General features: G+C 41.1%; 1 non-coding gene across 1 annotated transcript; it reads right to left on the reverse strand.

Annotated features, from left to right (window-relative positions):
• Window positions 1–783: 783 nt before the first annotated feature.
• On the reverse strand, window positions 784–890 carry LOC145013638 (small nucleolar RNA R71). The gene has a single exon (XR_013665186.1). It is a non-coding gene; the product is annotated as a small nucleolar RNA R71 (small nucleolar RNA).
• Between the last annotated feature and the right edge of the window lie 10,353 nt (window positions 891–11,243).

An 11,243-nucleotide genomic window follows, 5' to 3' on the forward strand; every position in this document is an offset into this window, starting at 1 on the left:
TATTTGCTAGTGTTATCGATCCTTTGTATGAGATTTATCGCACATAAAGTTATAGGTTTTTCTATTTTAAATTTCGTTATTATTTTTTCTGCTTTTATGTTGAACTCGCCGAGTGCAACTCTGAACACAACGAGTTAGTCGCGTTTCCAATTTCATTTTTTCTTCATTTTTGTTCGTTTCACGTGTAATTTTTGTTTTGTTTCAGGAAGTTTATGACCAGGAACACTAGTTAACCTATAGTACCAACCTTGGAAGATCCAGAATTCATTCTTCACAAAAATAAGAACAAAGCAATCGGGGAATCAAGCGGTAAAGAGAGAATTCACGAGAGAAGGTGTTAGATTACGAACCATAAACATTAGAATTTGAAGAGGATAGTGAAACCGAGCCAAAAGAAGAAATGGAAAACATTGCAGACATACCCATGTTCGAATACAAATGGAGGATGCATGACGATACTGGGCCAGGACTTGTGCAACCCATAATTCTAGCAACATCAAACTTTGAACTGAAAGGTTAGATCCTCAACTAGCTGAAGGACATTCTGTTCTATGGAAATGATCATGGAGACGCATACAAGCATATCGATGAGGTCAACGACGTAGTCGAATACATCAACATCCCTAATGTGCCTCGCGAAACTATATTGTTAAGGATGCTTCTGTAACCTTCAAGGGAGCCGCAAAATATTGGCTAAAATCACTACCTCCAAGGTCCATAAAGACATGGTAGATGATGCGTGAAGAATTCATAGATCTGTTCTGCCCGCCATCCAAAGTAGAAAAGTTGAAGAAGGTGATTTCCAACTTTTAACAAATGAGATGAGAATCACTCTACGAGGCGTGGGAGAGATATAAGTGCTTGTTGAGAAACTTCCTTCAAAATGACCTAAACGTTCAACATGAAGTCTCCATATTTTATGATGGAGTAAATGTTACAACTAGGCAGCACCTTGAATCCTAATGACCACTCACAATGAAGGCACCCGCGGTGATAACAGAGTTGATTAAAGAGTTCTCTAAACACTTAAGAGAATATCATAACCCGAGAAACAACTCAACTTGAGAAATAGTGAACTTAGTTTCGGATGATATGGTGGCAATGATGGCCAAGTTGGAAAGTATGGATCATAGGATGACAAAGATGGATCGATCCATCCACACCATCCGTGTGGGGAGTAACAGTTGTAGCGGGCCTCATCTCACCAAAGATTGTAACTTGGACGAGAACAAAAACTGAAAAGCTCAATTGTGTTATTCAAGTGGAGATAGGTTTGATGAAGATTGGCGAAAACCTAAAAAGAAATGGCTACCATATGATGAGTATAAGAAGGCTAAGGAGGAAAAATATAGGCAAAAGATGCGAGGGTTTTATCAAAGTGAAGAGTCGGTTCAAGAAAAGAAGACGAATTTTGAAGATATGCTTATACGATTTGCATCCGCATCCGAGAAGAGACACAATGAAACCAATGCGGCGATACGAGAGCAACAAGCAATGATGAAAGAGCAGCAAGCATTGATGAGAAATCAGCAAGCCTCGGTCCTCAACATCGAGAAGCAACTAGGGCAACTTGCACAACAATTCAACGAGTGTTCACCGAGCGAACTTCCAAGCAACACCGAGAAAAATCCGAGAGGGTCACATATAAACATTGTGACAACTAGGAGTGGTAAAATAGTCACTCTCCTAACCCTAATCCCAAATGAAGATCCAAGAGTGTTGTAGGAAAAAGGAAAAGAAACTTAAGAATTGTAAACAGACTCCGCAACTCGGCGAGTTCCGGAAAAGAAATCGACGACTTTTCCATATGATGAGAAAACTAACCCCCCACTTCAGCCGTAGCAACCTCCATTGCTATTCCCAGGCCAATATAGACAAGATAAACAGAATGAAGAATATAAAGAGTTCTTGGAACACATCAAGTCCCTTCAAATTAACATTCCATTCATCGAGGCGGTTACACAAATGCCCAAGTATACTAAATTCTAAAAAGACATTCTTACAAACAGAAAGAATATGCAAGAGGCATCTAAAGTGGTCTAATTGATTAGCCGCAATGTTAAATAAATTGCCAAATAAAATGGGTGACCCAAGTAGCTTGACTTTTCCATGTCAATTTGGTAATTTGGCTACAAGTTATGTATTGGCCGATTTGGGGGGCAGTGTGAATCTTATGCCTTATTCGTTCTTCAAGAAGTTGAACCTTCCAGAGTCGAGACCCATTCTCATGACAATTCATCCAGCAAACAAGACGGTGATGTTTCTGAGGGGAATTTGCGAGGATCTCTTGGTAAAAGTCGATAAGTTCGTATTTCCTGTCGATTTCATAGTGCTAGACATGGAAGAAGACCATCAAGTGCCTATTATTCTAGGAAGAACTTTCTTAAACATGGCTTGAACCATAGTGGATATTAGAGAGTCTAAACTTTCTCTCCAGGTAGGGGATGATTCAGTCACATTTGGAGTTGATCAAGCCATGAAGCATTCTAGGTTTAGTGACGACAAGATTTCTCGGTGGATGTTTTAGAAGAATTAATGGAAAAAGAATTAGCGATACGGGATGAAGACAAGGCGAGTATATCCACCTATATCTCAGAAGACAACTTTGATGCTGAAAAAGATCTGAAGGGGATAGAGAGACTGCTTGAAGAAAGCGAATACGAAGAATTAACAAAACATGCTGAAAACTCAACTCGGCGTGTTGGAACAAAAAACACAACCTGACGGGTTAACTGGCCATAACTCGGCGGGATATGTTGATACACTCGATGTGTTCAGAGTTCAGAATACAAAAAGCTCAAAACTTTTCCGAAACACTTGGAATATGCTTTTCTAGAAGAGGATGGTCAAAAACATGTAAGTATTTCCTCTAACCTCACACCAATCGAAAAAGAAGATCTCGTGAAGGGTCTAAAGAAGATAAAAAAACATCATTTCTAGGAAAATCACTGATATTAAGGGTATTAGTCCCTCTTATTGCTCGCACAATATCAACCTTGAAGAAGGCGCGAAACAGGTAGTGCAACATCAAAGGCGATTGAGCCCAAACATGCAAGAGGTCGTCAAGAAAGAAGTTGTCAAGCTCTTAGATGCGGGGATAATATACTCAATTTCTGATAGTCAGTGGGTTAGTCCAGTTCAAGTAGTGCCAAAGAAAGGAGGGATGACATGTCACACCCCGAAAATCGAAGGCGGAAACATTTCCGGGGTGGACTTCCACGTTGAGTATCAAATCCAATGCACATAGTAAGTAAAGTAAAACAACCATTACATTACATAATAAAAGTTTTACAGTTGTTTCAAAAGTAAAGTTTGTACAGTTGTGATACAAAGTATATATAGACAATACGAAACGGGTCTTCATGTACTCCGTCTTCTGATCAAAAAGAAATCTTCGGGTACCTGTTCTAACGCTGACCTGAGAACACAAGCGGTTTGAAAATCAGCATAAAGCTGGTGAGTTCATAAGCGGTTTTTGTTTGTGAAAATGTTTCGAGTTTCCTTTCTGTTTCTGAAATGTTATGTACAACAAGAAAATCCCGTATTTTCTTAATAGTTAGTTATTGTTTCACAAATGTAAAGTATAGTAAGTTGTACACTGAAAACATGTCTACTCATATGAAAATGTATAATTGGTTATCTGACTTGTTAAACTGTTCTATTTACTTATCATGTGTTACCAGGAAAGTCCCATACTTTCCTTATTGTTTGTTACTAATTGTAAAAGATGTAATGTTATCCAGTTTGTTACTCTTGTTGATATGTAAGTATTATCCAGGAAAGCCCCGTGCTTTCCTGCTAGTTGGTTTCTAATGTAAACGATGTTAAAGATGTAAAAGATGTAATTGTGATTAGGTTCCATGTTTTCCCCCAGGAAAGTCCCGTACTTTCCTGAATGTTAGTTGTAGTATGTGAAAGATGTAAAAGATGTAAAAATGTATAAAGAGGTTCATTATTACTATAAGTAAATCTCTGTTATCCTAATTGTGAGTTCCATAACCATACAATATACTAAAACCTGTGGCAATAAGTAGTCCACATGTGGCAATAAGTCGTCCACATACTTATGACTTTCGTCACCCTTGAACCATTTCGGTTCGGCTGTAGCTAGCAGCCAGGTGTGGGGTAGTTAGCCCCGTATAGATCTATACACTCAAGTCATGCTCTCTAAATACCAGAGATTCTGGTTATGGGTGTAGTCCTCCACTCGCGTATCTCGGTGGAGTGTTCTCCGAGGACGTGTCTCCAATCATACAGGATTAACAAATTTACTAGTAATAATATGATAGTCCTCCACTCGCGTATGTGAGTAGAGTGTTACCGAGGACAAAACAGTGTACAGGTATTATGTTCAAATGTCTAATGTCATGCTTTTAACTAGATAAATTGTGGAAAACCATTTGTGAAATATATGTAAAACATAACAGTTTAAGGACCTATTTCACAAATATATGTTACGTGATCTGCATGTTCAATTGGTTATCAGTTATGGTAATCAATAGTAAAAGCATATGAAATATGAAGCACACATTTGAAAACATATTTTAAGTACAAGAATTCCCTTGTACTTTGCTTGTGTCCCCCCCCCCCAGAAAACAGTGAAAAAGGGGTAGGGGTATGAACTCACCGGACTCGGAAACGTGTCGGTTTTTGGATACTATACACTGGTTCGGGGTTTGATTACTCGCGATGTCCCTATGTAAAATGAAATAATGTCCATATATATGCAATTAGGGATACATTCACTAATCATATGGAACATTACACTCCAACGAGGTTAAACACCTCAAAACGAGTGTTTGGAGTGACCCGGGTGACATCTTCGGACGTGTAATGGCACTAGGGACTTGGGACTTGAGTTTACTCCCCAAGAGTAAAAATTTTAGAGAGTTTACAGCCATTGAACACACACATACATGAGTTTACGGCCGTAAACTCATGTGGGTGTGATTTTGGGTGTTTAATGGCTTAAATGGACATGGGGATTGTTGGAATGGATTTCTAAAATGTCTTGGAATGGATTGTATGAAATTTTAACAATTAAATGGGAGTTTACGGCCACCCCATAAGAGTTTACGGCCGTAAACTCACCTATGGGCAAGGAAAATTGATTTGAGCTTCAAAGGACAATCACATGTGATTCTAGTAAATTTTCCAAGCCTTGTTATGAATTCAAAACATCATTTTACATACTTATTGGATTTTACGGCCTACAGGTATGTTCTAAGGCCGTAAACTCTCTTAAACCCATGAAAAAGTTAGTTTTTTTTATGCTTAAAACAATCACATGTGATTCTAGAATTTTATACAAGCTATTTGGGTGTATTTGATGCATCATTAACATAGTTTTATGATTTTACGGCCAAGGGTATGTTCCTAGGCCGTAAACTCCTATAAATGATATTTTTGATGTGTTTCAAACCCTTAAAACTATTTTTAGATGCATCTAGATTTAACCACAAGGCCATTGGTTGAGTTTCAAGGCATTTGGACATGTTTTAAGACTCTAAATCCCCATTTAAGAGGAGTTTACGGCCCAAGAATGTGTCTTGGCCGTAAACTCACTTTTGTCTCTCAAAAATCATGTTTAAGGTGTTCCAAGTCCAGATTAGTAAGCCTTAAGGTCATATCTAAGTCCCAACTATGATTTGGAAGGGTTAATTGGCTCAAAAACCCCTTGAATATGAGTTTACGGCCCCAAGAATATGTCTTGGCCGTAAACTCACTTGTGTCCCTCAAAATCAACGTTTTACATGTTATAAGTCCTTTCCATTAAGCCATTAAGCCATATCTAATGTCCAACAATGCTTAGGAAGGGTTTTAGGGCTTAAAAACCCCATTTTTAGGAGTTTACTGCCCATGCTAGTTCCTTGGCCGTAAACTCATGTTCTTGGTTCCAAAACATAAATTAAACATCAATTTGAAGGCTAAAGAGGTTGAATAACAAGTTAGGGGTGTTACCTCTTTGATTTCAAGCCTTAAATCTTTGTTTTGGACCTTGATTTTGGGATGAGGAGAGAGGTTGTGAGAGTTAAATGAGAAATTGACCAAAGGCTTCAAATGGAGGCTTAAACACGTTTATATAGTGTTTAAGTTTTGGACACGGTGGAATTCTACCCGATACCGGCGTTAGACGAGGCTTTTGGTCGTACCCGATTGAGTTACCGTAACTCGATACGGTAATTTCTAGAAATATTCTGATCACTAAAGTTGGGTGTTAAAATGAATCCTATATGTATTAAGACACCCATTAAGTCATTTTAAATATGTACAAGTTAATGACTTAATTAAACGGAAGATCGGAAATCGAATTTGGAAACGAAGATTGGTTGCGTGAATTGTACTACGAAAGAGTTACAAGAAATGATACGGAAATTTCGGGTTGTTACATTATCCCCCCGTTAAAGGGAATTTCATCCCGAAATTCAAAGTTTAAAACACAAGACCAGATACAAATCATGGATCAGAAATGAGTTGTGGATACTTCTGTTTCATTGAATCTTCCCGTTCCCAAGTGAATTCCGGTCTCCGCTTGGCATTCCAGCGAACCTTCACTAATGGGATGCGACTTTGCTTTGTACGTTTGACTTCTCGATCCATGATTTCGATCGGTTCCTCCATAAAGTTGAGGTTTTTATTGATCTCGATCTCGTCTAAGGGAATTGTTAGGGTTTCATCGGATAGGCACTTTTTGAGATTATAAACATGGAAGACAGGATGAATGTTACTGAGTTCGTGAGGTAAATGAAGTTTATAGGCAACTGGACCGATCCTGGAGAGGATCTCAAAGGGTCCAATGTACCTTGGATTAAGTTTCCCACGCTTACCAAAGCGTACAGTGCCTTTCCAGGGCGAGACTTTCAACAGGACACGGTCTCCAACCTTGAATTCTAGTGGTTTCCGACGGTTATCAGCGTAACTCTTTTGGCGATCTCGTGAGGCTTTCAATCGGTTACGGATTTGAATGATCTTTTCGGTGGTTTTGCGGATGATTTCAGGACCAGTGAGAGCACTATCGGGGACTCAACTCCTAGCTAACTGTGTATCCCCCACCTCGGCCCAGCACAGAGGGGATCTGCACTTATGACCGTATAGGGCTTCGAACGGAGCAACCCTAATGCTGGTGTGGTAACTGTTGTTGTATGAGAATTCGATCAATGATAGATGTGTGTCCCATGACTTTCCAAAGTCAATGACACATGCCCTAAGCATGTCCTCCAGGGTTTGGATTGTTCTCTCACTCTGTCCATCGGTTTGAGGATGATACGTCGTGCTCATATCTAGTTTGGTTCCAAGGGCTTTCTGAAGGGATTGCCAAAATCTGGAGGTAAACCTGCTATCTCGATCAGAGATAATGGATACAGGTACACCGTGTAGACGTACGACCTCCTGGATGTAGATTCGCACGAGTCTTTCCATCTTGTATGATTCTTTGATCGGAATGAAGTGAGCGGATTTTGTCAAACGATCGATAATTACCCAAATGGTATCGTACCCACTAGAACACCTGGGCAGTTTGGTGATGAAGTCCATGGTAATCATCTCCCATTTCCACTCGGGGATCTCGGGTTGTTGGAGCAGACCTGAGGGTTTCTGATGTTCAACTTTGACTTTGGCGCAAGTCAGACACTTGCCCACAAATGTAGCTATCTCAGCTTTCATGTTTGGCCACCAGTATTGTTTCTTGAGATCCAAGTACATCTTGTCAGAACCTGGGTGAACAGAGTATTTGGTTCTGTGCGCTTCTTCCATGACTATTTCCCTGAATCCTCCGGATTTGGGAATCCAGATTCGATTCATGAAACAGTGAACTCCATCACCTCTGATCTCAAGTTTCTTTTCCATCCCTCTCAAGGTTTCATCTGACACGTTCTCGGGTTTGATGGCTGTTAACTGGGCTTCTCGGATTTGTATGGGTAAGTTGGAATGGATGGTCATCGTCTGGCTCTTCACTTTGTGGCATGCACTATCCTTTCGGCTAAGGGGGTGGTAACGGATTTCACACTCATAATCACTGAGTAATTCTACCCATCACCGTTGCCTCATGTTTAAGTCTTTCTGATTAAAGATGTGTTGCAGGCTCTTGTGATCTGTGAAGATTGTGCACTTGGTTCCGTAGAGATAATGTCTCCAAATCTTCAATGCAAAGACTACGGCTCCTAGTTCCAGGTCATGTGTAGTATAGTTAACCTCGTGTGCTTTCAGCTGTCTTGAGGCATAGGCAATCACCTTTCCTCTTTGCATAAGCACACAGCCTAAACCTTGATTAGACGCATCGCAGTAGACAACGAAGTCCTCTGTCCCTTCAGGCAGAGACAGAACAGGTGCACTGCATAAGGCTCTCTTCAACGTTTGGAATGCAGTTTCTTGTTTATCACTCCAACAAAAGGGTACACCTTTCTGTGTTAGAGCGGTTAAAGGTTTGGCGATTTTGGAGAAGTTCTGAATGAATCGTCAATAGTAGCCGGCGAGACCCAAGAATTGACGAATTTCTGTGGGTGTTTTCGGTGCCGACCAATTTTCTATCGCTTTAATCTTGGAAGGATCTACATGAATACCCTCCTCGCTTACCACGTGACCGAGGAAAGTTACCTACCGTATCCAGAATTCACATTTGGAAAATTTCGTGTATAGCTTTTCAGATTTAAGGGTCTCCAACACTAGTCTCAAGTGTTGCTTGTGGTCTTCTTCGCTTCGGGAGTAGACGAGGATGTCGTCAATGAACACGATGACGAATTTGTCTAAGAAGGGACGGCACACCCGGTTCATCAGGTCCATGAACATAGCCGGTGCATTGGTCAGACCGAAAGGCATCACTACGAACTCGTAGTGTCTATACCGAGTCCTAAAAGCTGTTTTGGAAACATCATTTTCCTGGACTCGTAACTGATGGTACCCTGACCGAAGGTCTATCTTTGAAAAGTAGTTGGCTCCCTGGAGTTGATCAAAGAGGTCGTCTATTCGAGGAAGAAGATATCGGTTCTTAACGGTTAACTTGTTCAGTTCATGATAGTCGATACACATCCGAAAGGATCCATCCTTCTTCTTAACAAACAGGACCGGAGCTCCCCAGGGTGAGGAACTCGGTCTAATGAATCATTTACTAAGCAACTCATTGAGTTGACTGGATAACTCCTGCATTTCTGCCAGAGCTAAGCGATACGGAGATTTTGCTACGGGGGTAGCCCCAGGAATTAGGTCAATACGGAACTCGACCTGATGTTCGGGAGGAATTCCTGGAAGCTCTTCAGGAAACACATCTGGAAAATTACAGACTTCAGGGATGCTCGCGAGGTCTCTAACTTCCTGTTTCTCGTTAATCACATGGGCTAAGAATGCAATGCACTCCTTTCGTAGGAGCTTTCGAGCTTTGATGTAGGAAATGATATGAAGGTTGGAACTGGGTTTATTGCCATAGATTACGAGAGTTTGATCCGAAGGAAGATTGAGACGGATGGCTTTTTTGTAACAAAGGATATCAGCATGATTGGGACTCAACCAATCCATGCCAATGATAACATCAAAGCTCTTAATGGAAATGGGCATGAGATCTATAGGAAATGAGTGATCATTTAAGGTAAGCGTACAACCTATGAATACATCGTTAGCGCTTTCTTTCTCACCGTTAGCCATCTCGACGGTAAATGTTTCGGTTAGTGGTTGAGGATTAGGTTTTAGATTATATTTGAATGCATGACTAACAAAACTCCTTTCAGCACCTGAATCGAAAAGAATACTAGCATATGAGTTGTCGAGAAGGAACGTACCCGAAACAACAGTGGGATCAGCAACTGCTTCCTCCCGTCCCATGGTTAGAATTCTTCCAGTGTTATCAGCGGTTGACTTCTTGGGACAGTTCCTTTTAAAGTACCCAACTTCTCCACAATTGTAGCAGGCTTGACTAACACCTGCTCCAGATGATTGGTTGGCTGATTGGGTAGGAGTTCTGCAGAACCGAACTGTGTGCCCTTTCTTACCACAGTTGGTACAAGATAATTCCCGGCAGGGACCAGGATGATGATGGTATTTGCACTTGTCACACAGAGGGAGGTTACCAGCATATTTACTGGTAGGAGTTGGGGCTGTGGATCCCATAACAGAAGCAGCAGCAACAGGGGTAGTTGTAGCAGCATGAACTGCTGCCGTCTGCTGTTTCTTGGAAGATCCTTGAGAATATTGACCCTTATTCTTCTTCCAAAATTTTCTCTTTTCTCCACTCCTTTGAGTCGGCTCAGAAGTGGTAGTGATTTCCTTAACGTCGTCGCTGTGATCAATCAGAATTTGAGCTAAAGTCTTAGCACTATCATAGGTATCCGGACGAGCAGCCAAAACATGACTCTTTGTCGGTTGAGATAACCCCCAAACGAACCTTTCGATCTTTTTGTTCTCGGGAGTGACTAATCCCGAGCAGAGAAGTGCGAGATCATCGAATCGGGAAGTATATGCAGCAATGTCGGAACCTTTCATCTTCAGGTTCCAGAGCTCGTGCTCTAATTTCTGCATTTCACCACGGGGGCAATATTCAGCAATAAGAAGTTCTTTCATGGCTTCCCAGCCCATAGCATTGGCTACTGGTAAGGTCAGAGATTTGACTCGGCCATTCCACCAAGTCAAGGCTTTATCAACGAAGGTACAGGCTGCGAACTTGACTTTATCGGACTCCGCACAAGCACAGATTTCAAAGATGGACTCGATTTTCTCGAACCATCGGGATAAGGATATGACACCTCCAGCGCCATTGAAAGAAGTTGGTTTCGTGTTCATAAAATCCTTGTAGGAACTCCCTCTTTGGTGTCCCTGGCTAGCCTCGGGGTTTTGGGATTGAGGACCTCCTCCCGAACCACTAGGGTTCATTTGTGACATAGCTGCTACCATTACAGCTGTCATCATCGTCTGGAGTGATGCTAGGTCAAACTGGTGAGGAGGTGGTGGCGAAGAGGGATTGTTGTTGTTCTTTGAGTTGGGTCTCTTTCGGGGAGGCATCTTGATCTAATAAGATCAAGAAAGAGAGGATGGTAAGTCCTCTACATTTAATCGATAGATATGACAGTTATATGATTCGAATAAGCGATAAAGCAGGAAAGAGTTATCGAACAGATAATTTATCGCTAAGAATAATCACAGAAAGCCACTCGAATAAGGATTACTACAAAGAGTTGGGATCGAGAAATACTCCCATAGTATTTCATGGATTGATTTCGACAATTGTTCGATGTTCAGGATATTAGGGTAAGTTTTAGGCA

This window comes from Lactuca saligna, chromosome 8 (genome assembly GCF_052625555.1).
Source record: "Lactuca saligna cultivar CGN05327 chromosome 8, ASM5262555v1, whole genome shotgun sequence".
In the NCBI taxonomy this organism is placed as follows: Eukaryota; Viridiplantae; Streptophyta; class Magnoliopsida; order Asterales; family Asteraceae; genus Lactuca; species Lactuca saligna.